General features: G+C 37.7%; 1 long non-coding RNA gene across 1 annotated transcript in view; it reads left to right on the top strand.

Moving 5' to 3' along the window:
* LOC106848220 (uncharacterized) overlaps positions 1-25,864 on the top strand; it is a 137,331-nt gene that overhangs the window by 15,243 nt on the left and 96,224 nt on the right. The window contains exon 2 of the long non-coding RNA XR_011495781.1: positions 19,230-19,330. This is a non-coding gene — a long non-coding RNA (uncharacterized lncRNA). The remainder of the gene's footprint in view (positions 1-19,229; positions 19,331-25,864) is intronic.

Below are 25,864 nucleotides of genomic sequence, written 5' to 3'. Positions count from 1 at the left end.
CCTGAGTTTCCCTAGAGTTTTTAACTCTCAGATTTGTCTATACTGAGCCTCTAGCAATTTGTCAATTACAGTTTAAGTTTCTCTACCCAGGTACTGGTTCCTGTGGTAGTTTCTGCTCCAATAAGTTATGATTCTCTGTGTTCACCTGTGAGTCTCTCTAATTTGGGGGGCAGCGGTTTGCTCTGTGACCTCACTTTCTGATAGCTGTAAAAAGAGTTGATTTTTCAGTTTGTTCAGGTTTTTACTTGTTATAACAGAGTGGCAACTTCTAAGCTCCTTACATGTGGGACCCGAAACTGAAAAACTGGACGTATTGATTTTGAGGTGCTCCTGAGACACCCAAATGGAGCTGTCCAGTGCACCAAAGGATATTAACTTGGCTTTCAGTAAGCTGGAGATACAGACCCAATCAATATGAGTGTGCAAGTAGCTGGTGAAATCATGGAGTATGTGAAGTTAACCTGAGAGTGAGCTCCCAGGAGTGAGACAGAGTCTTGGGGAATTCCAACATTAAAGATGCAGCATACAACTTTAGAGGAGAACTGAAGATATAGTCACTCTGATAAAATTAAGTTTTCCCTGGTACCTTGTTATTGCTCATATAAATTTATCTAAGTTCATTACCTTTTATTCTTTTACACCCACACCTCCCACACCCCAATTAACTAAAGCAATTATATTACATAATCTGCTCATCCTGGGGCAATTTTTAACATGGAGGCTTCTTAAAAGTATAATACAATATTTTAAACTCCTTTTAGATTAGGTTCTATAGATTGTTCTGTAAATCTTTTGTTTCAAAATATCACTTTAAAGCAAAGAAATTTTATTCCAATTGGCAGTCCAGAGAAAGTTTTGAGTACCAAATTGTAAACCTCCAAAAATAGGAGTAAAATTTTAGATACTGAAAGATTCCAGGAAACAGCAGCATTTCTGCATGCTACAGTAAAATGAAGGCAGGAAAGACACATCTGCCAAATTTTATATTATAATTAAATCACTTTGTACTGACATAGCTTTACTTTAGAGAAGAATGTTTGTGGGGATTTTTAATCAGATAAAAATAGGGCTGCTGTTTTCTCTATACCAATTAACATAGTTGACATTTAGCCAGATCTGCCCTGGACACAGCAGGGGATGTACAGTTTGTCCTGATTCTGTGGGAAATGAAAAATGCAGGACTTGGCACAAGAAAAAAATATGTGAACCCAAAAAATGTCAAATATAGTAAGTCAAATTAAGAAAATTGATTTACTGAAGGGCAGTCTATGCTTTCTAGAGAACAGGGGAGGAAGGAAGAATCTCTGGACTACTAAAAAAATATTAAGGAACTTGAGTTTAACTATTAATACTATATGTTAATGAATAAACATATTTAGTTACAGACATTTTCCTACAATGCAATTAAATATGCAGTTCTTACCACAGGTTTAAGGAAGGAACTGGTAGTATCTCATACACAGCATATAAAGGCAAGTTAAAAATTTTTGCACAGAAAGTCTGCTTAGATGTCATCTAGTCTAATTCCTTCATTTGCGGATGAGGAAAATTGGTCCTAAGGATGTTAAATTACTTTCATACAGTCGCACTGATACATTGCCCTCACAGATCCTTTGGCTTATAGACTGAAACCTTTATGGGAACTTCCAAGCCGTAGTAACACTTTAAATAGCCAGAGTGCTTGAGGAGTAGTGTATTCTGCTTCATTTAAAATTATGGTTAACAAATGGTTTGAAAGAAAAATGTTTTTATAACTTCTTAAAAATTTATCTAAGTTGTCTTAGCTCACAGTCCCACCTTTATAAGCAGTAGGTTGAAAACATGGAATTGCTGATCTTGGATAATTATTTACCCATAAAAATAGTAGATTTCATATGGTTCAACCTAAAATATGAAGGTAAACTGAACTGAATATTTGAATAACTTGTAATAACTCAAGTTCATCACTCTAAAGAGTATTTTATATAGTTTGCCATTATGGCTCCAAATATAGATGGTTCAGGTGACTGTGTAGCAAATATTCTGGCTCCATAAATACCATGAAAAATTTGGAATCTGTGCTAGCCAGCCTCCAAGATGGACTTCAGTGATCCTCACCTCCTGGTATTCATGTCCTTGTATAGTCGCCTCTCCTAATGAATAGGAATGACCTGTGTGACCCATAGAATATTGAGGAAATGATGGTGTGTGACTTCTCAGGCTACATCAGAAAAAAATGTTGCAGCTTTCACTTTGCTCTCTCTTGGCTCACTCACTCTGGCAGAAGTCAGCCACCATGTTCTAAGAATACTCAAACAGTCCAATGGAGAGGTCCATGTGGCAAAGAACTCAGGCCTTCTGCCACCATCCTGCGTTAACTTTCCAGCCTTGTGAGTGGGCCATCTTGGAAACAGATCTTCTGGCACCACAGCCAAGCCTTCAGAAACCCTGACCAACATCTTCATTGCAACCTCAGGAGAGACCCTGAGCTGAGCCAGAGCTACTCAGCTAAGCTGTTCCCAAATTCCTGACCCATAGAAACTGTGTGACATGTTGTTTTAAGCCACTAAGTTTTAGGATAATAGATAACTAATACAGGACTTTTAAAAAATATGTATGCCCTATCTATTAATTTCCTATGGCTGCTGTAACAAATTACCACAAATATGGTGGCTTAAAACAATAGATATTTATTCTCTCACAGTTCTGGAGGCCAGAAGTCCCAAGTCAAGGTGTTGGCAGGGCTGCACTCCGTCCGAAGGCTCTAGGGGAGAATCCTTCCTTGTCTCCTCCAGCTTCTGGTGGCTCCAGGAATTCCTTGGCTTGTGGCTGCGTAATTCCATTCTCTGCTTCCATTTTCACATGGATTTCTCCTCTTTTCCATGTGTCTCTCCTTTGTATATCTCTTATAAGGACACTGAGCTTGGATTTAGAGCCTACTCAGTTAATCAAGAATGATCTCATGTCCAGATCCTTAATATAATTACATCTGCAAAGACCTTTTTTCCAAATAAGGTCACATTCACAGGTTCTAGGATGTGGACATATCTTTCTGCAGGCCACTGTTGAATCTACTACATGCTGTGTGAATTTATATATATATTTGCCTAAGTCACCTAAAAGGGTCATGAAGGTAAATATGATAATAATAGTAATAGTAAAAGACCTGGTTAATCGAGTGCCCTAATGAATGGGTTTAGTTGTTCAAAACTGCCTCATATCATCCTTCTTCATGTGCAGGAATTGGGAATCCTAGGGTCTAGCTTCCCCTGGTTGTATGGCCTTAGCAAGAAACTTTACTTCTGTTACTCCTTTTAGGGGGCAGGTCCTTTCCCCGAGCATCTTTCAATGTGCAGAGACATCCACTAGAGTAACGCCTTTGGTCTGTCTTTGCCTCCACACTCACTCTCCCTTGGGGAGAAGGAGAGAGTTACCTGATTTATGAGTTCAGGAAAAAGAAATGGACATACTTGACCAGGGCAAAGGCTAGTGTGTGCCTAGTGAGGCACCTGGAGCACAAAATTTAAGAAGGCCTTCACTCTCAGGGTCGTGAGGCAGACATGTTCGTGAGCCTGAGATTGAGGGCCTCGTTGAATTTTGCACTCCGGTGCCTCATTCACCTCACCCTAGCTTTAGCCCTTGCATAGAATTCACTTGGTTGGATCTGCCTGCCTGCATAGACCTTGTGTCTGGTCTACTCTCCGCTAAGTGGTAGGGGGCCTGCACCTGCTTAGGGAGGCCTGCGGGTAGGAGTGGGGGGGTGGTGCTGTCTAATGGACCCATGTGTAGATGATTAAGTCTATCCAATTTTGGGAGTGAAATATGACCACGTATCAAAGCCATATCTCCCAATTTAGCTTTTTGCCACTAATAAAGCTGCTATTTTAATCTCCAGTTATCTGACTCCTATGTCTGCCTCTTAGCTGATTCCAAAGTCAGGTAGAGGAAAAGTGCTGTTTAATGACATTCACACACACACAATTTCACAGTTCCCGCAATGATTAAAAAAAAAAAAAGGACTGGATAAGACTAGGAACTTTATAGCACTACTATGGGAGAGGAAGGAGACAGAGGGATGGCATTTTGTTTGTTTTAAAATATAGTTTATGGCTCATGTGATTTCCCTGAACTTGTAAGGCCCTAACTCCTTTCTAGGAATTAAAATACCGGTTTCACTCCAGTGCCCCTCTATGAAGCCCTCCCTGCAGCATGATTCAAGATCACACCAATATTTCTCTACTTTGATCCTCTACAACACTTGTTTGGACCTCACAGTTCACAGTTCTTAGTATCTGTTTTCTAATTGTTCCAAGTATACATGTTTATCACTTTGATTAGATCGTAAACACCCTCCCCTCCACGTTTCTAACCATGTCAGGGCACAGTACATGAGCATCATTACACATTTATTGATTAGCCAGATTAATGGAAACATTTCTTCAAGAAAAACTCATTTAACATGCTTTTCTTCATTGAAGATCAGTTTGTCTCAGAAGTCATTCTTTATTTCAGAACATAGTACAGAGATTTTTCCACATGGACTATTTTCCCCAAGAAAACCATATAATACTTAAAACACCTGAATCCATCATGCAGCCTTCAAGTTATTTATATTTCATAAAATGTGTTGATGTTTTTGCTATTAATCTACTTTCCCAGTTTCTTAACTTGTGAGTCTTCTCTATTTCTGATGCTACTGAATTAATTATGTTTTTTAGACAGGCTGAAATACCAGTTAGGCCAAAAAGAGCTTGCTTTGGCAACTGTGTGTGGACTCTGAAAGGCCCACCCCTGACCTTTATGAAGGTGGGACCAGACGGTACACAGAGGTCCACGTATCATATGTCTAAATATTTAAAAGTTACAAAGGGGTCAGCCCAGTGGTCTAGTGGTTAAGTTCGTGTGCTCTGCTTCAGTAGCCCAGGGTTCAGAGGTACAAATCCTGGGCACAGACCTACACACCACTCACCAAACCATGCTGTGGCAGTGTCCTACATCCAAAATAGAGGAAGATTCACACAGATGTTAGCTCAGCGACAGTCTTCCTCAAGCAAAAAGAGAGGAAGAGTGGCAACAGACGTTAGCTCAGGGCCAATCTTCCTCACCAAAAGAAAAAAAAAGTTACATACTAAGCTCTCAAACTTTTGGAGAAAAAGTCTGTCCTATCCTTCTACACTGACAAGTTTTATTTTCTCTTTTCTGAATTTCGCTTTCATGTTTTCTATTTCTAGCTTGGCCTTATCTTGTACTCATTCTTAATGCTCTATAAGATTAAAAACAAAATGCAGTTGTATTCAAAGTGTTCAAATTTTGAATAAATTTTCCACCAAAAAATGTAAAGTAAATATAAAAAGCTGAAAAATTACACTTACTTTTTGGTGAAGGTGGTCAAAAAGTACAAACTTTCAATTATAAGATGAATACGTTCTTGTGATCTAATGTACAGCATGGTGACTATAGTTGACAATACTATTGTATACTTGAAAGCTGCTAAGAGAATAGATCTTAAAAGTTCTCATCACAAGAAAAAATAATTTGTAACTATATAAGGTGGTGGATGTTAACTAAACTTGCTGTAATCATTTCACGATGTATACATATATCAAATTGTTATGTTGTATACCTTAAATTTATACAATGTTATAAGTCAATTATGTTGGTAAAACTGAGAAAAAATACAATTATTTTATATGTGTAGAAATGATATTTCTAAAGAATTCAAAATTGTCTCTTTTAAATTGAGAAGGAAAAAATAAATTAAAATTATCAAATGTCAAAATTTTAAATCAAAATTATAGAAAGTTTTTTGAAAATTTTTTGCATCTATTTAAATATTTTAATAAAAAACACGATTCTTAATTCATGCATTGACCATCCAGTAGCCAATGTGCAGAACTGATATCAAGCTTCATGTATGTTATGTCTGGCCTACATATATACACATTTCAGAGTAAGAGGAATTATTTCACATTGCAAAATTTCCCTCAGCTATCACGTTCAATTATTGCAAATAATGTACTAGTTCATGAGTACTTCTGGAAACACAATTAAAACATGAAGGAAAGCAAGGAAATGGATGCTTGGTGCACTGGAAAATGATACTGCCCTGTGCAAAGCTCTCTTGCACTCATGCTATCTGAGAGGAAGGATCTGAAAAGCTAATCTTTTCTCCTACTTAGGTGCTTCTGCTACTAAATCCATTCAAATTGCTGGTGTTCATCTCTAAATTTGGTGGTGATACAATCCACAAAACTTCACATCATTTAGCCACAGTTACCGTTTCATTTAAGAACATAGGACGAGAGATGTAAAGAAACATTTCCTTGGGGCCTGAACACTGTTAAGCATGAAAGTGAATGTTTAAGGACACACTGAGCCAGTGTTGAGCACCAGATCTCAAGGGCCAGAGGTGTCCACGTGCTATTTAATAAATTTATTTTTTGTGTTTGTGATGTGTGGGGCTTTCTAAAACACAGGGCCACCTTGCCTAGGTAGCAGGGTTGGTTGTCCTACCGTGCCAAAAGTCAATCACTGAAAGTCAGAAAGTTCTTTCTAGTCCCATATATGATTCATGGATTAAAGAATTAAGTTATTTGTATGATATAGTGTAATAGCGCACAGACTCTGGAGACACAGTGCTTGGGTTTACATCCCAACTTTGCTACTTAGTGGTGTTACTTTAGGCAGGTTACATAACCTTTCTATGCTTCTGTTTCCTCATCTGTAAAATGGGGATGATAATAATGATAACTACCTTGATGGATGGTTGCAATGCTTAAAAACATCCATCTTACTGAGTAAAGTGCTAAGAACAGTGTATGGATTATAGCAAGATATATATTATATATTATTATATTATATTACATTACATACATAAAATTATTTTTTATGCGCCCTCCAAAGCATTGTGTAGAACCAATTCACTCTTGGAAATAGCACAATAATTAATAATAATAATAATTACAACCAGCTTTTAAATGCCTTCTATGTGCCAAGAACAGCATTTACATTGTATCATTTAATTCTCAGAACAATCCTGAGAGGTAGGTAGTATTCTCAGTTTTCAGAGACAGAAACTGAAATTAAGAAAGGTTAAGTAGGGGCTGGCCCTGTGGGGTAGTGGCTAAGTCCAGCGCAGTCTGCTTTGCTGGGCGCCCAGGTTGTGCGGGTTCCCATCCTGGGCATGGATCTACACTACTCATCAAGCCATGCTGTGGTAGCAACCCACATACGAAATAGAGGAAGATTGGCAAAGATGTTACCTCAGGGCTAATCTTCCTCAAGCAAAAAAACAGGAAGATTGGCACACATGTCAGAGCAAATCTTCCTCACCAAAAAAAAAAAAAGGTTAAGTATTCTGCTCAAGGTTACAGGTAGAAAGTGACAGGGCTGAACTTAAAATGGATGTTTTCTGAGTCCTAAGTTATGTTCTTCTCGTTTTGTTGTTGGTGGACCAATCGTGTCTCTTAATCCCAAATTCTTAGTTCTGAGATCATAGAGTACAGTGAAACTGTTGTTCATAAGAATGAAAATTGTAAGTAACTTGTCATCCAAACTTTGAGCTCCTTGAGGGCAGAGATTGTTTTATTCAGCTCTTAGCACAAAGCCTGGAACACAGTAAACACTCAATAAATGTTTGTCAAACCAGCAATGATGAATCTAGAGCCAACAACAGGCAAGCGAAATTAACAAATAAATTATTTTGTGAATTTACAGTCTAAAATAAATTCATTGAGACAACTACAGTACTCCCTTTACTTCATGTAATAAATTTTTATATGATTAAATAATTTTTTAAGTTCGATCATCTCTATACCCTTAGTTCTTGCCCTGACCTTTTTAACCATGGCATCTGGACCTTGACTCTCCCATGAATCTTTTTGAAATGAAGACTGGGTTTATTTAAATCCTTTCTGGCTTCCACTATTAGTCCCATAATCCTTGCTAGAAGACAAATTATGAGATGTTTGGAGATGTTTTCCTTGTTTAGATTTGACCTCCATGGGGCTATTTTTTTTCTCAGAAAAATCTCATGGTACACATAGGTTCTTACCAGCTTGGAATATGGTTATTTGATCCATCTGCCATTTTAAATAACATTTAAATGCAGGTTTTTATATTTAGGGATTTAGTGATGATGCCATAGAGTTTTATTCTGAGTTTCAGTTCTTTTGGAATTCCACAAGGAGCAACCTCCTCCTAGTGCTGAACAACATCTTAAGATGCATTTCCCAGCAAGTTGTAGGGGGGAAAAATTAGTGCCCTTAAGTTCACCTCTCTTCTACTGGACCAGAAGCAGCAGCTATTTATTTATACTTTAGTCCGGATTGGGAAAATAAAGAGATTTCAAGCAACTCGTGCAACATAAGCCCCAGTGGTTGGCAACTGCTAAACAAAATGGTAGTGGAAAAAGACTTGTGTCAGACACAAATCCCCTATCCTTTCTTGGTAGTGGAACTTGATTTTAGCTGGGCTTATAGCCACTCAAAAAGAAAAAAAATGCTTCCCTTACAGTTAGGTCTGTCCGTGTGACTAAATTCTAATCAATGAGATGTTAGCACAATTGTCCTTTGAGATTTTGTGGGAGACTCCTTAAAGGGAGACCACGCAGCCTTCTTCATCTCTATCTCCTTTATTTGGGCTGAAAATAAAACATGATGGCTGAAGCTCCAGCAATGATTCCAGGCCATTAAGTAGAAGCCACGTGCTGAATGTGGCAGAGCAACAGGGTAAAAAGATTCTGTGTCCTTGATGCTTGCACATCTGCCTTACCAACCCTGGACGGTTTACTTCCAGACTTCATTTACGTAAGAGAAATGAGTATGTATCTTGTTTAAGCCACTGTTATTTGCAGCTTTCCATCTTTGTCATCTGTACCTAATCCCAAGAGACGGAAGGATCGATTAAAGCCCTTGTATATTGTTCTCTCTTGGGCAAAGTAAAGAGCAAGATCTGACCTTATCTCCATGACCATCATCTTTTTCTATTCTCCACCTCAAATATTATCCTACTTCCATCTGGTCCATAGAAGCCAAAGATACCTAAACAACTTCAAGAAGAGGAAACTTGTCAATTAATCCTAGTTTGTGAATACAGCATCAATTTCTCAAATAATATGCATATATTCTCCCAAGGTGCCCTAATTAAATATTCTAGGATTCATCCTATGAAAGTAGTTTAAATGATTTCCATGCACTTTACACAGTTCATTAATTTTATACCTTGAAGGACCCTAGAACCTTTTCCTAGAGTACAGGGAAAGGTAAACTAACCAAATGTGACTTTTAACCTCAAACTTCAAATCAACTTATATATTCACAGCTGTTCCCCCAGAAAGCCAGTTTTCCTTTTCAAGTGTTCCCTCATTTTCACAATCTAATCTCTAAAATGTTTCATTCTATTATTATATATTGAGTCCTATGTTGTAAGATTATAAATTCATTTCTTTTTAAGTTTTATTGTTACCATTGAAAAGATATTTTACATTTTCAATAGTGACTAATTATTATTGAGGTAGATAAAAGTAGAGTATGGGAGGAGAAAAGAAAATGAAAGAAAAAATTAGACTTTAACAAGAAGAAAACTTATCTAAGTGCACATTAAACATTTTGGCTATATACATACTTATAAGGGATACCAGAAAATTTTTGGTGTTTTTTTAAATTTATTTATTTATTTTTATCTATTTTTATTTTTTTTATTGAGTTAATGATAGGTTACAATCTTGTGAAATTTCAGTTGTACATTAATGTTTGTCATTCGTGTTGTAGGTGCACCACTTCACCCTTTGTGCCCAACCCCCACCCCACATTTCCCCTAAGGGATACCAGAAAATTTTTAACCGGCAGGAACAAAAGCCTGACAAAACCAAAAGACAGGTTCCCTATGATCTAATAAGATAATTTTGTCTTCATAATTAGCAAATTGGTATTGCTAAAATAGGACATGGGAAAGTATGCTCAAATGTTCCCCCAATGCGAACAATGTGCATGATTCAGACTGTGAGCAATGGCAGCATAGGATGACTTTGGGGAAATGTACACGATTGCCAAATCACATCCTCAGGCACCAGAATGTGTGTGAGTCCTCTACCCACTATCGACTCATGTCTCTAAAAAATGTTGACGTGTCTCTTTGTCATGTGTCTTTCATTGGTCTGCAGTGTGGTGTAATACTAAAAGCACTGGGTACTAGTTCAGGCTCTAACACTTAGGGCCTTCTGCATGCCACTTGCCCTTGCTCAGTGTCAGTTTCCTCATTTGTAAATTATGGCTAATAATACCTGCACTGCTTGCCTCACAAGTCTGTTGTGAAGATCAAATGATATGTATGTATTAGAGCTTTGTAAATTATTCTCTTACTGCAGGTTTTTCCAACTATACCTTCAGATCTACTTGTGACATTTCTTTTCCTGAAAAATCTTTTTCGAAAATTTGAGCCAGTCTAGATCTTTCAGTGAACTCTCTCAAGAGCAAATCCCTTATCGTCTTGAGCATCTTTATCTGTAAATGATGAGTTGAACTAGATTGATAGGTCAAATTTTATTTAGCAGGATAAAATTTTTTTAATGAGCTTATTCAGAAGATTAGCATGTAAAATGGACAAAAGCAGGTTTACTCTTAGTTGAGATGGTTGAAGCTGGAATGAGGAGAACTCAGAGTCCTGCCTAATTTGATTTCTCCTCCCATTCTGTCCCACTCAGGCAGCCATGAAGGCCCCTCACAACAAACCTCAGATCCTTCCCAGTCTAACCAGTATAACATCTAAAATGCTGATGTTATCATTCCAGCCTTTATATTTCTATGATTCTTCAAGCAAAGCTCTCTCTACTTAAAGGGATAAGGAAAGGCTGTAGTATATTATGGATGGATAGATGACCTGGCATCTGAACTCTTGTTAGCTGACCAACAAATTTGCTGAAATGTAGCCACGTCAATCTAACCAAATAAGTACCAAATTCCTTGAGATGGAAGATGTCTTTCAGAAGCTACGTGAAATATCTCAGCAGTCCTCATAGAGCAGAGAACTCTGCCCGAAAATATAAAAGTAAATATTGAATGGGCAATTCTCCAAGTTGTTCTCCACTAAATATACAGCAATGCTGCAGGCTCTTTGAAACTGTTTTCAGGAAGAATGACTCAGAGCTGAAGAAGCCACTTATAACAAAGCAAGTAATGCAATGCCATTTCTCAATGCCCCAAACGAGAGATTGCTTAGGGAAGTTGGCTTCAGGATACACAGATCACATAACCACAGAATGTCAGACCTGGAAAAAATGCTAGAAAACAACTAGTCTATTTAACAAATGACAAATCTGAAATCCAGAAAGACTGTGAGCTGCCCAAGGTTAGAATTCATTCAAGCTTCATTAAGTAAATATTAGCTGTGCACTAACTGTATGCCAGGTGGTAGGGATGCGAAGGCAAGTAAAACATGATCCCTGTCCAAGTAGTGAGAGAAGACAGACAAATAAATCCATAATTGCAGTTAGACTGTTGCAGAACCAGGACTCAAACTCTGTGTCCAAGTTCTTAAGCCAATGCCTATCCCACCACCTCACACTGCCTCTCAAATTAAAAAGCTTGAGAAATTAGTAGTGGGGAGCTATGGCCAAACTGATCCAAAGATATATCAATGTCAACTAAGCCTAGGTTTTTGGGGTGCACAGGTACTTATCCATATTTCTTGAGGACCTATGAGTAATAAAGAGGGCTCTATCCTTATGTGAAAGAAAATTCTTACAAAGATCTTTCACCAATACTTATAAGGACTTCTTAATGGACTATTGAGGAATCATGGACGGAAAAGCCCTATCAAAAATCTAGTCATAGCATGCATGGCCTTTGCTTCAATCTTTGAAGTCATCATCAGGTCAAAGTCATGAAAAGTTCCATAAGCTACTGGCATACTTTTCAACCTACTTAAGCAAGAAAAGGAGGTTTTAATTAGCTGTCTTCATGAGTTTATTATTTTTCTTTAGTATATAAAATGCTGAAGAAATATACAAGATTTCAAAGATCTATGCCATCATCCAGAAAGAAAACAAAAACAAAATGCAGAGAAAAACCTATGGAAACACCTATAAAATCTCATTTCTTTGTTACTGGTAAGATTCTAACATGAATTCTTTCTTATTAATTCCTGCCTACTGTATCTTTTCTAAACTCCATTGTTGTTTTCAACTACAGTGAAGTAAAACTAGTACATATAGCTAACAAGACAACTTTAGGGAACAACATCATTATCACTACTCTTTTGACAAAAGTCTAGCATTAGTAGAGCTGAGGTAAGGCTTCTTTAGAAGGAATCCGTCTTCTATCCATCCTTCCATCCATTCATCAATCTAGCAATCACTTACTGAGTGCCTTCTACATGAATACCATGATACCAGGAGCTATGTAGAAACTAAAGACACAGGATAATATTTCTCAAAGTGTAGTTTGAGGACCCACCTGCATCAGAATCACCTGGAGAACTTGTTAAAAATGTAAGTTCCTAGACCCTGCTAGTATAGATCTTCTATGTTGATTAAAGTTCTCTGTTGCAAATAGCAGAAACTAACTTTGGCTACCTTAGACAGAAAAGGAACTAACTGGAAGTATATTGGGGGTTCGTAAAATTGACCAGAGATTGGAACGAAGGAAGCTTTGGAGGAATCACAGCAAAAATCATACTGCAGGAACAATGTGGTCTACATACTGACACTGTCACTATCCCCAGTTCTAACTTTGTCATTGCACTACTGCTCTAGACTGAAAGTTCTGACACAGAGCCTCCAAATGATGGAGGCTGACATGTAGGCTAGGTGACTCTTCCTAAGACTGTACATGAAGGGAGATTCCTCTAAAGGAAAGCAAGGATAAAGATGGGGAGTGGAGTTAAATGCTGGTTAGTCAAAACTCACAAATACCTGGTTACCTAGTAAATCAAAATCTCTGAGGGTTAGGCCGAGGGATTTCTACATTTTTAAAACAAGCTTCTCAGATAATTCTAAAGTGTTCTGAAGTCTGAGAAACACTGATGTATAGGATACGATCTATACCCTAGAAAGAATTTAAATCAAAGTGGAAAGCAGAGACAACTTACCTGTGAAACTGAAGAATCATCCCAAGGTCCTGACCAGATGGTGTCTTCCTGTACACATTGCTCCCCATCTCCGTCCCTTGCTCTCATCAGCTATGTGTTCAATCTAAAATGAGCATCTCCATAAAAAAGAGATATTATGCTTATAGTCAATTACAATAGAATATAAATGTACATTCATATTTTTATGGGGAAAATGTATAGATGCATAAACGCAAGTTTGGAAGACTATGCATCAAAATGTGAACAATGAAAAAAAAAGAATAATTCCAAGAAAAATATAAACAAATGTATAACAGTTATTAGAATATACATACATACAATAAAAATAAAAGAAGCCAAAATCCTTGATTTCAAACTCTTATGTATACATTCTGAATTTTCTAATTTTTCTGGAATGAGATAAAACATACCCTAATCCAACTCATTGGGAGTATAACTGATCGTTGAGAGTGACCATGTTCAGACTTTCATATGGCTGATGTTTTCAGACTTCCCCAAAACACTACGTCAAATTTTTAAAAGTTATAGAAATTTTCATTAATGTTACTTACTGAATGTCAAATGACAAGAAACGGTCACCAACAAGATCCTATAGTGCAGTTAATGAAGTAATATATTTATGTACATTTATTCATTCCAACCAACATTTGAGTCCCTCCACATGTATAGTTTTATCCTAGGCCCTATGTTACAGGAAAAAAATACAGAAGGATACTAGCTAAAGAAAAAAGACAATATCACTAGGAAACAACTAAAGAATAACGTGAAAGCAACCTATAAACAAATACATGATAGTATAATCTAGATTCTAGATAGTGTCTAATGTCTGATTTACCAGCCCTAAAGTATGATCATCTCAAACTAACTCCAGTGGATGAGAGGAAGATAAGCCATCAGCTCTTTTTGTGTTGCATTGATATGAGAGAGGCTTAGACACAACATAGGAGACTCTTAGGTAGTTATGAAATAGAGCATAAACCACTGTTTGGTAGCTGCAGCTCAGGGCAACCAAGAGCAGCCTGGCTCTTTTAAACAGTAAAGTATCTCCCAGTTACCAATAATTCCCATGCCTCTAGCTGATCACAGGGCTCAGAGGTAAACCTGAGAACAGTGAACCAACAGAGCAGTTAGTAACTATGTGCAGGAGTTAGGATGAGAGCTGGGTCCTGGTAGGAGCTCAGTAAATGTGCCTTGTTGAATAGTCATTCATTCAGAAAGAGCTGCTGCTGTTATACTGATCTACCCAACCCTTCTCCCACCCTTTTTCCTCATTTTCTCACTCGTCTGGGTCACTGCCACATACAACACAAGGAAAGAGTAATCACCATCCACGGTGTCATCTTTGAATGAAATAGTAAATGTATAGCTGGATGCCAAATGCTTAAAAGTACACAAGTATCTAAACATATTGCAAAATGTAACCTAAAATGTGTGTTTAGCTAGAGGCCCATCTTTAAAAAAGAAAGAGAATAAAAAGTAATTTGGGTTCAAGCAGGAAGGGATGTTTGTGCTGTTTTTATGCATAATATTTCAAGCTTTGTCTCTATGAAGCTTAGAGAGATTTGCTAAAAGCATATTAAAATGCAGCTAGCTGGCTAACTCACAAGTTAAGTCTTGTAGATGTAGACCATTATTATTATAATTGTAACAGTTAATAATTGTTATAATAATCATTTATGTAGTGTTGTACATTACCAAAGTGCTTTACAGTATTCTTGGCTCTTATTCTGCTGATACTAAATCAGTTAAAGCCAAAACCAGTGTCATTTTTATTCACTAAAGAGAATGAAATTTGGCTGTTTTGTGGAACCTACAGAGAAAAAGACACATGGATTCAAAGTTGAAATATTTGATGTAAACTTCAGTTAAAATACTCAACTGTGTAATTTAACTAGGAGCTAGTGAAATTCCACATATTAAAAAATTAAATTATTAAAATAATGTTATTTTATTTTGAATTTTGCTTGTGATTACAGAATATAAAAAGACACTAATAGTCTATATCAGTGTTTCCGTGACTTTTCTGATGATATGAATCACAAGGAATGTTTGTTAAAAATACAATTCCTTAACTCTCAAGGCTTGGAGTTTCTGATTCATCAGATCTTGGATGAGACCAGGGAAATTATATTTTTAGCCAATACCATAAGAAATTCTTGTTATCAGGAAAATTTGGGAAACAGTAGTTTCTGTGAACTAGTATCCAACTCCCAGACCCCATAGGAACCTGGGACCTAGAAACTTTGCTTGGAACATACAAAGTTTGCCTAATCAAACTGTTAGGCACTGGGTTTAAGCCTTGCCACATCTCTTTTGATCTTCACAACATTCCATAAGATAGAGACTATTACCATTTCCAGGAAGTGAACTCTGAATAGTTGAATAATTAGATCAAGAGCACAATCCAGGTCTACCTGGCTCCAAAGGCTATGCCCTCTCAGTCCATTTTCTTCAGCATGTTGCCAAATTTGCATCTCAGGAAAGAAAAAAAGAGAAGAGGGAAAGAAGGAAACAGAATTTCAATAAGTGCAATTCAGCTTTTCAAGAGTTTTTGTTTTTTTTTAAAGATTTCATTTTTCCTTTTTCTCCCCAAAGCTCCCCAGTACATGGTTGTATATATTTTAGTTGTGGGTCCTTCTAGTTGTGGTATGTGGGACGCTGCCGCAGCATGGCCTGATGAGCGGTGCTAGGTCTGCACCCAGGATTTGAACCGGTGAAACACTGAGCCGCCAAAGTGGACCACACAAACTTAACCATTCGACCACGGGGCAAGCCCCACAAGAGATTATTGAATATAGATAGTTAAGAAGTTAAATCCACCTTAAAATTCTCTGGCTGAAATGTAAAATTGTTAAAAAAGAAGCATGTAGAAGTTCCAGGGGGAGACTAAATGGAATAGATGGTTATAAAATAGATTGTAGACAATTTATAAAATATAGATTAAATAGAAAATAGATTGTTCATTTCTATGTTAGTGTTCTGGTAGGTGTTATTTTGTTAGGAAGTATAGAGACCCTTTTGGTTGAGGAGGTAGAGGAAAGAGCAAATAGGTCGTGATACTTGAGGGGTTCTGGTGTATAATTCCTCTGAAATTGGCAATTTAAACCCTAAGGAGAGCATTCTTTTCTGGTGGGTGCAACTCTTAATCTTGACTAAAGGAACTAAGACTAAAGTAATGCACAGTCTGTACCTCCAGCCTTTGTTCTGCATTAATGATGCTAAGAAGGGAGATTCTCCTAAGACTCTTGGTAAGCAAGCCTAGCTATAAGAATCAGTTTGTCTTGTACAAAGGTAAGAAGTAATTGACAAGAGTTGAGCTAACATTTTCAGAGAACACAAGCTGACTTGAGTTAGTTTTTTGTGCAGAACACAAGTTCTAATGTTACCTTGAAAGGCCTAGCAAACAAAATCTTCAGGCCTTTGGTGTAGAAATGGCCCATGAGAAGAAAGGGTGGAATATGTTAGCAAGTTGTTATTGAAATTAATGTTCCCCTCCTCTTTTAGTTTGTGGTATTGGTCTGAAGGTAGATAATGGTGATTACTTTTCAGTTTTGTTATAGGATGGGCTGCTTCCTAGGCTTTCAAAAAAATTCTGCTGCTTTAGTTTCTTTGTATCAATGTGTCATAATATTTCTGCTTTACAGTTAGGGGAGATGGTCTTGGAAATAGACTAGTTTGGGGGGAGGGTAGGGCGTGGGATTTATAGCTTAAGGGAGACCACAATTTGGTAACGAACTTAGCTCTGGAGAGCTTCCAGAAAGGTAACAGACTCATCAGCCAGTAAGAGGCCAGTTATAGGAAAGAGAAGCATATTATAAGAGTCTAATAGACTGAAAGGGCCCAGCTGTAAAGCAATATCAAAACCCATGTTATTACAATCCTAGATGGAATAGGCCAGAAATTAATTTAAGAACTGTGTGTGAGAAAAGCAAACTAACATCTCAGAGGAGATATTTAAGCACTAGGGTGGTAGTGGTGGGAGGGAAGATGGTTTTCACTTTCAAAGCACAAATGCATATGAGGAAGCATCCTAGTGATTATAAATCACTTAAATGTATTGTCTATATTGAATTATTTCATTTACAATTAATTTTTTAGCTGAAAAATAAGTTTTTGAAGACGTGAATGTGTAAAGTAAGAATGTTGAAGAAAAGGCCCAGTTCTCAAAGGCCGAAAACTCTATTACAAAAAGAGGTCTGATTCTTCGAGGTGTTTGCTGCCTTGATGCCTTGCATGCCTGAGACCAGGAGCTAAACCCATTGTTCTTTGATATCCTCTCAAATATAAGAGCTATAAATGTATGAACCAAAATCTGAAGGGGAAGAAAAATAAAACTTTTTCTCTTCAGTATGTCTATGTCTAAGAAACATTTTCCAACTAGATTGTATTATATCTTCATGAGATGCCATATCCTATCTACATGCCAAGTGGAAAATGTAGTTGGAAATGTTTTTTGGCCGAATATAACTCTATTCTGGGAAACTACTTCCTCTACAAACCACAGCTATTCAGACACATCTTAGAATGTAGTATAGGTGTCCAAGGAATACCCACCATGGTCCCCTGAGCCACTGAATCAACTCTTAGGAAAGTTGCAAATTGATTACAAAGGCATCTGGGACTAGCATAGGTATCTGCTCCTTTTTCTTGCAGATCTCTAATTTAACCAACAAGTTGGTTGTGCATTGTGAGAGAGGAGAATGGAAACATCCTGTTAATAGCCAAGCAAATTTGCCTTTTAGACATCTCCATGTGACTGTCTCATAGATCCCTCATACTTAACGTATCCAAATCAAAACCAAATCCCCAAAACATGTTCTACCTCCGGTCTTTCCTATCTCAATAAATGGCACCACTATATGCCCAGGAGTTCAAGTCTAAACCTAGGACTCATTCTAGTTTCTACTTTGCCTCACTCCCCAAATCCAATTCATCAACAAATTCTGCACAAATTCTTCTCAAATAAATCCTGAATTTCACCATCATTACTATCATCATCCTCCTCCAAGCCACCACCATCACTCATCTGGACTACTATAAATGCCTCCTAACTCTTTTCACTATTGCTCCTCTTTACTCCATCCTCTAGCCGGAAGACAGCATCATCTTTTAAAAACATAAGGCAATCCATATCTCTTCCTTGTTTAATCCAGCCCTGTCCATGGCTTCCCACTATAACTAGAACATAGCCAGTAGTCTTACCATACATACCCTATAAGATCCTACATAACCTGGCTCTGCCTCTACAACCTCTATAACCTCCCCTCCTACCTCTCATCCTTTTGTTCAATTCACCCCACCCACATTATCCTTTTCTTCTGTTCCATGAACCTGTACACCAAGCTCCTTTGCACTCAGTGCCTTTGAAGCTATTCCTTCTGCCTAATATGCTTTTTCCCAGACCATCTTATAGCTGTCTCCTTCTCATAATTCAGGTCTCAGCCCAGTTAGCTCCTCAGAGAAGACTTCACACTTCTCTTCTCCCTATTTATTAGATTTATTTGGGGATTTGATTTTTTTCAACTGTGTGCATCTATTACTTTGATTTTTTAATTAAGGTAAAAGTAAAAATATGAATAAACAAAATAGCCTCTATAGTCGCTAGTATATCACTTTGTTTTGTTTTCTTCATTGCAATCATCACCTCAACTTAATTTTCTTTATTTATGTGTTACTGTGTGTTTCTCACTACAATGTAAACTCCATGAAAGGGGAGATTTGTTTCCAAATGGATTTGTTTCCATGGATATGTCTGCCACGTCAACCAGTGTATTCCAGCACTTACAAGGTCTTTTGTACATTATAAACTCAATAAATATTTGTTAAATGAGTATATTTCACTCTCCTGAGAGAAAGGTAGTTTCCTTTTGGCTGAGAATGGTCCCATGCATTCATGTGAAAGAGTGTTTTAATGAAATATTTCATTCAACTTGGGTTCTGTTTGCATATTAAGATATTATTGCCAATACCCATGCACGTGGAATGGTTCCTTGATACAAATGAGAAATTTTCAACATACATACAGACCTAATAACAAAGATGGCAAATAGTATCTCTATCCATTCCAGCATGTCAGTGGTGACGTTCACATCAAAGTGAAAATTGAAAAGCAAACTTAATGTTGATTTGGAGCTGATAGCTAATATCTGAGTTCTGCTTTCTAGGCAGTGGTGAACTGTGTGGAATTGCTGATGCTGAAGGTGAAACCAGAATATGAGAATGCTCTAGGCTTGTTTGCAGTGCAGTGAAAATGGAAGAATAAGAGGTAAGAACAGTTGCCTAGAGACTCCAAATGGGATACAGAGTTATGAGGAAGTGGTTAGGGCAAGTGACTTAGAATTAGGGCTTTGAAAAACAAGAGTTCTCATTAATTGAGTACCTACTGTGTGCCAGCCATTGTTTATAATTCTTATAGAAACCACTTATGTAGGTATTGTTCACTCATTTTGCAAATGAGTAAGCTGAAGCTCAGGGAGTTAAATGACTTGCCAAAGCCACATAGCTATGTAAAAAGTATAAGCAATGACAAACTAGATTTTTCAAATCACACAGCTGACGTGCTTTCTGCTGGACCACACTGTCTTCCTTGCGGTGATGTATTCCATTTATTTCTGTGATTCTGGCACCAAGTTTAGGGCCTTGCGTAGCATCCTATGGAATCATGCCTAGCTGGACAGTATGTGCTTCTGCTGCCAGTGGAGAGGCCACCTGAGTGAAATGTCCAAGTGGAAATGGGTCCTAGGTTTGCTGACTAAGCAGGTTTCAAGCCTCATGCTCATGCCTCTTCCTCCTTGCTTTCTTTCCCAGCATCCTCCCATAGCTCACCTCTACCTCTGTCTACTGGGGTAAGCATCTTCCAGGTGCTAATAAGAAAACTATGTGGCCCTCGTGTGAGGGGAAGAGGCAGCTCAGCAAAATCACTGCTGGGAGCCTGGGCAGGCTTAGACAATGCGATCTGAAGAGCTGAAGTGTACAGCCCACAGAGAGAAAGAATTGGGTAAAATGCAAAATTGAAGAGGAGGATAAGTCTTCCTGACAGAGATGAATTAGTTACGGGACTAACTCCCCTAAGAGATGTGACTTCATTCCCTAACTCTCATGCTAGAGAGAACAAGCAGGAGACAAGGGTGGGGGTGGGGGGGCATTAATGACTAATAGGCGCTTCCCATCTCTGAGTTTTATGAAGATGAATGAAGCACTTTTGAATGGAGGAAGAAGTAAAAAAAAGTAGTAAAAATGGAGAGATGGAGCTGACTAAGGCACTGCAAAGATAAAGAGGAATGGAGGCTTTTGGCCCTCATGCTGAGTGAGGAAAATAATTTCTTCCAACTGGGAAATGCAGAGCTGGGCAGTTTAGCATTTTGAATTCAGAGTTCAGGCTCTGCCACTTGCCATTTGTATGAATCTGAGAAAATTACTTAGCCTTTCTAAATTATAAAAATAGGAATAATACCCAATTCTATTGGTTCTCTCTCACTATAAAATAAACATGACACCATTGCAGAGGGTTCTTGTGAAGTTCGAATGAGAAAACATGTAAAAACAGTGCCTAGCACATGGTAGGCACTCAATGAATGACAATAATTACTATTGAGTCATGGCTTCATGTGGAGGGGGAAATATAGCTGTGTCATTATTATCAAGGGTAGATCATGCAGACAATTCTCCCCTTTAAACTTAACAATGATCCCTCCTTGGTTTAATTATTTGGTATGTTGATAGCTCACACCCTCTCTACTGACTTGGCTTTCAGCTCACAGAGAAGATGAAGCCCAAATACGTGATAGATAACACCTCTACTCTTGGGCAAGCCTCCCAAAGAGCTACTCAACCCGTATTGGTACTCCACATCATTCTGAGGATAAAGCCATCTTCCCAGGGAAGCTTCCTGTGCACAGAACACACAGGGAAAAGTGTTGTGCACAGAAGATAATACTAATTACACTGTACATTTATTCAATCTTTTATAGTTCACAAAACACTCTTAACCAGGAAGGGTTGCTATCTTCATCTTACAGATGAGGAAACAGACTTAGAGAGGTGAGACAAGTTGATTAAGTGGACATAGATAATTGGTTGGTAGAACAGCGATTCACACCCAGTTCCCCTGACTCTAAGTCTGGGGCTTTTTTATACCGCAAGATGCTGTAGGGGACATGAATAGGTAGCAAATTAGAAAGCTGATTACTTCCAATCATAAAAACATTGCATTTTAGGACAGGAAGGAGCTTTTGGATTACCTAATACTGTGGTTTTTAGACTGTGTCCAGGAAATCCAGTAGGAAATAGGGAGAGCCAGGCAGGAGGTGGGATTGTATGCAGCTCAGCTTTAATCAGTTACATTTATAACATCACAATGTACTTTGAATAAATGTTTAAAACATTAAGACCTTCCTTAAAAAAAAAAAAAAAGAAGAAAATTTGAAAATCCCTAATCTAGTTCAACTGTTTCATTTCTCCAAGAAAGACATTGAGGCCTAGTCTGGTTAAGTAACTTGTTCAAATCTTAACCAGTTAGGGGCAGAGCTAGGCCTAGCACGCAGTCTTTGTCACCTGCATATTTAATAAGTATGCCATAAATGTCCTCATTCTCCACATATGTTCCTTTGATTACCTCAAAAAAGTCACTTGTGACAATCAAATCATTGAGGAGAAATTAGCACTGGGGTTACTCTCTGCTGGTGACTCACTATGTGAACTTGGATCAGTCCACTGACCTTTGAACCCTCAGCTTTTCCATAGGTAAAATGGGGTGATACTTCCTGTCTAGGCAACTCTCAGTGGGGCCGTTGTGGTGACTGTAAAAAAGAACATGTGGAGGTTCGCAGGGTTCTTCCAGGGAAGGAGGCCCAACAAGTTCAATATTTTTTTATTTACGAATGCCTACCAGATGTGTCACTACTTCTACGCTGATCTCTGCCACTTGCCACCCTTGTTTATTTGTTGTTCCTCATTTGAGAGGGCCACGTAATTTATTTTTGTAACCATGTCAAGTACTACCAGGTTATGAAATAGCCTCAAAAATTTATCACTTGGCTTTCTTTATTTTATTTTATTGAGGTCATATTGGTTTAAAATATTGTGTAACTTTCAGGTGTACGTTATTATATTTCAGTTTCTGTATAGACTGCATTGTGCTCACCACCAATAGTCTAGTTTTTATCTGTCACCATACATATGTGCCCCTTTACCCCTTTTTCCCACCTCCTACCCCCTTTTCCTCTGGTAACTACTAATCTGTTCTCCTTGTTCAAGTGTTTATCTTCCACATATGAGTGAAATAATATGGTGTTTGTCTTTCTCTGTCTGGCTTATTTTGCTTAACATAATTCCCTTAAGTCCATCCATGTTGTTGCAAATGGGACGATTTTATCCTTTTTTATGGCTGAGTAGTATTCCATTGTGTATATATATATATATATATATATATATATATATATATACCACATATTCTTTATCCATTCATCAGTTGATGAGCACTTGGGTTGCTTCCATGTCTTGGCTATTGCAATAAAGCTGCAATGAATATATGGATACATAAATCTCTTGTATTGTCGATTTCATGTTCTCTGGATAAATACCCAGTAGTGAGATCGCTGGATCATATGGTATCTCTATTTTTAATTTTTTGAGAAATCTCTATACTGTTTTCCCCAGTGGCTGCACCAGTTTGCATTGCCACCAGCAGTGTATAAGGATTCTTTTTTCTCCAATTCCTCTCCAGCACTTATTATTTCCTGTCTTGTTAATTATCGCCATTCTGATGGGTATAAGATGATATCTCATTGTAGTTTTGGTTTGCATTTCCCTGATAATTAGTGATGTTGAACATCTTTTCATGTGCCTGTTGGCCATCTGTATATCTTCTTTGGAAAAATCACATTGGCTTTCTGATAAGACTGTAATTTCTCACTACCTGCATGTGTGGTAAGTAAATCTTTTAAGGTTAAACGCGTTTCATTCTAGACAAGCTGTAGTGGCAGTTATCACTACAGGGGTCTAGCAAGCCAGGGAGCTCAGAGCCAGATGAGATTAAAGGACTTGTGTGCAGGTTCCGGAGTTTGGAACCCTCCCATCTAACTGGCAGTTTCTCCTTCTTCAACAAGGAATACTAAGAAAACACTATCACAGACCTTCAGGCTGATCTTGAGAGCAGCCTAATTTACTTGTGACCTTGGCCAAGTTCTTCATCTCTCTGAGCTTGTTTTCTCACTTGTAAAAGGCGGATGTGCCTTCCCTTCCCACCCTATAGGGCCATTAAAAGAGAGAACACAGGGTGACATGTTTTTAAAACCATGAAGTGTATACTAACTAATAGGATCATTATTTTAAGAATTTGTAAAATAATACTATTATTTATAATGTGCATTTCAACGAATTCATCTCAATTCGTTAGAAATAGCCACTTGGAACAATCAATCACTCAGGTTAAAGAACGATGTTTCAATTTATGCTGATCTCTATGAAGAAAGTAATGTGGCAATACTGAGCAACGCAGAGTTAGAACTAGGGAGTACTTCCTTAATTGGCATTATCACAAAACAAGAAACACAAAGGAAATATTTTTATATTTTCAATTAAGAACATTTTAAGTTGAAAAAACAGGAAATTAATCAGACTTTTACCAAAATTCTATTCTGGATGCCCCAAGTTTCTAATTACATCTCTTGGAGACAGGATTTCTATGCTTCCCCATGTTGATACTCAAAAAAATCTGGACCTAGTTTCCATTATGCAGACGAGTCAGCCACAGAAGCCAACCAATACTTTAAGACTGCGATGTTTACTAATGGATGTCTGGCTAGAAACAGAATGCTGGCAGAGGCATTTACTCTCACTGCTGATGTGGAGCAGGGCTGCATAATCATGTTCACTTGTGTTAAGTCTACCCAAGACTGTCATGTTTTGCAATGGAATGAGAAACAAGCACCCCTAAAAGTCCTGGGATTTTCCTGGAAAAGGCCTTACATCGGAACTGGTTCAGACCTTCCCAAAGTCATTGCCCTAGCCATTTGTTTCATTTAGGACCTTCTTTACAAAAATGACTTCACAGAGTACAGTGAATATCAGACTGTTTTGCAGAATATTTAGAGACATAAAGACAATATATCCTATACATGGACAATCCCAGGCCAGGAAAATCTATCAAACATGTCCTTAGAAACCACATCAAGTACTTTCCTTGCAGATATGCTAACATATCCCTAAGGTAAAAGGACACTCAATCCATCTCCCACCCTCTGTCCTAGGAAAGCTATTGCCAGTTATGTGTTACCATTTTCTTTCCTAGCGGTACCTGGGACTAGAAGCGTCAGCACTTATTCATCAATAAGGAAGAAAGACAATGACATTTGTTTTGACTGTCTGGACATTGTTGCTATATCACTTCTCTGGGGGAGAGTAATTTCTGTCTATTAAAAGAGAGAGATTCCAAACTTAGATATGTGGGAAATCATTTGGTCTTTGATAGAATTCAAGTCATGCACATAGCCCCCCAAAATTATAATTAACAAGGAACTAGGCAAGGAAAATGAATAACAGCAAGCCTTTAAAATGGAAATCCTTAGAATAAAGGCATAGCTGTTGTTATCATATTAGTATTGCTCATTATTAAAGATGTTAAGATACTGTCATTGAATTTCTTTCCCTTCTGCCTAGTTCCTAGACCTCCAAGGAATCTTCATTCCATTTTCTGAAATTAGAAGCTGATTCAAAGATTTTAGAAGTGAACCATGAAATCAAGACACTAAAGAAGCATTAATTTTTGTAGATTACTATTACATAGTATCTTTATCCCATATTAATAATTTAACTACGACATTTGTCAAATATCCCAATGATGTACTTTAGAAATATCCAGTATTATCTGAAACCACATCTGGTTATTTCAAATGGATTGGAACTTGGCTCTGGGGTGAGAAAATGTCCTATGTCTCTCCCTCCCTCCCTCCTTTCCTTCTATTCATCTTTCCTTTTTCTCCTCTTATGGCCTTATAGTGCTCCTTATTTATATCTAGGGCAACATTTCAGTGGAAGGGGTACCTCAGGAAACAAGGGACTAGCATGGTCGTGTGGTAGCATTCAGACAAAGAGATGTACTTGCAAGGCATGATTCTGTAGTCACTGTGGCTCTCGTACATCCTCTATCTGAGATGTTTGTGCCTCAATTGTTGATACAGATGTAGTCAAAGATCATCCTTTAATTTTTAACATTGTCAAAGTTAATATATACCCTTTACTTTCTAACTTTGTCAATGTTAATACAAACCTTTTAATTTTTAACATTTCAAAAGTTAATATAAACCCCATTAATGCTTCTCAGCTGATCAAACACAGGAATGATCACTATGAACTAGCTGTGTCAGTAGTTTTTCCAGTAGGTAGCCAGTAAAATTTTTTGGTAATGATATTGTCAAGTCATAATGATATATACCCTTGTTTATAGTATTTTTTTTGTATACAAAGTCCTATCATCTTCAAAACCTCATTTGAGACTCTCTTCAGACCATAGCTCATCACTCTGAGCTTCTTCCCCAATTGTCTCTGCCATCTTATGATCTCTCCTCTGTGCTGCTGCTCCCCCTACCCATGGAGCTTCATTCTCTAGATGTGCATCAACTCCTTCCTCCATTCTTCCAAGTATGGTTTACACAGGCTACTATGTGTAGTGGACTGTACTAATGTACTTGTATCCGAGGGCTGCCATAACAAGGTACTGCAAACTGAGTGGCTCAAACAACAAAAAATTGATTATCTCAAAGTTGTGGAAGCTAGAAATCTGAAATCAAGGTGTTGGCAG

This window comes from Equus asinus, chromosome 20 (genome assembly GCF_041296235.1).
Source record: "Equus asinus isolate D_3611 breed Donkey chromosome 20, EquAss-T2T_v2, whole genome shotgun sequence".
Classification (NCBI taxonomy): Eukaryota; Metazoa; Chordata; class Mammalia; order Perissodactyla; family Equidae; genus Equus; species Equus asinus.
The sequence above is the reverse complement of the archived record's forward strand: the minus strand, read 5'-3'. Positions and strand labels throughout refer to the sequence as shown.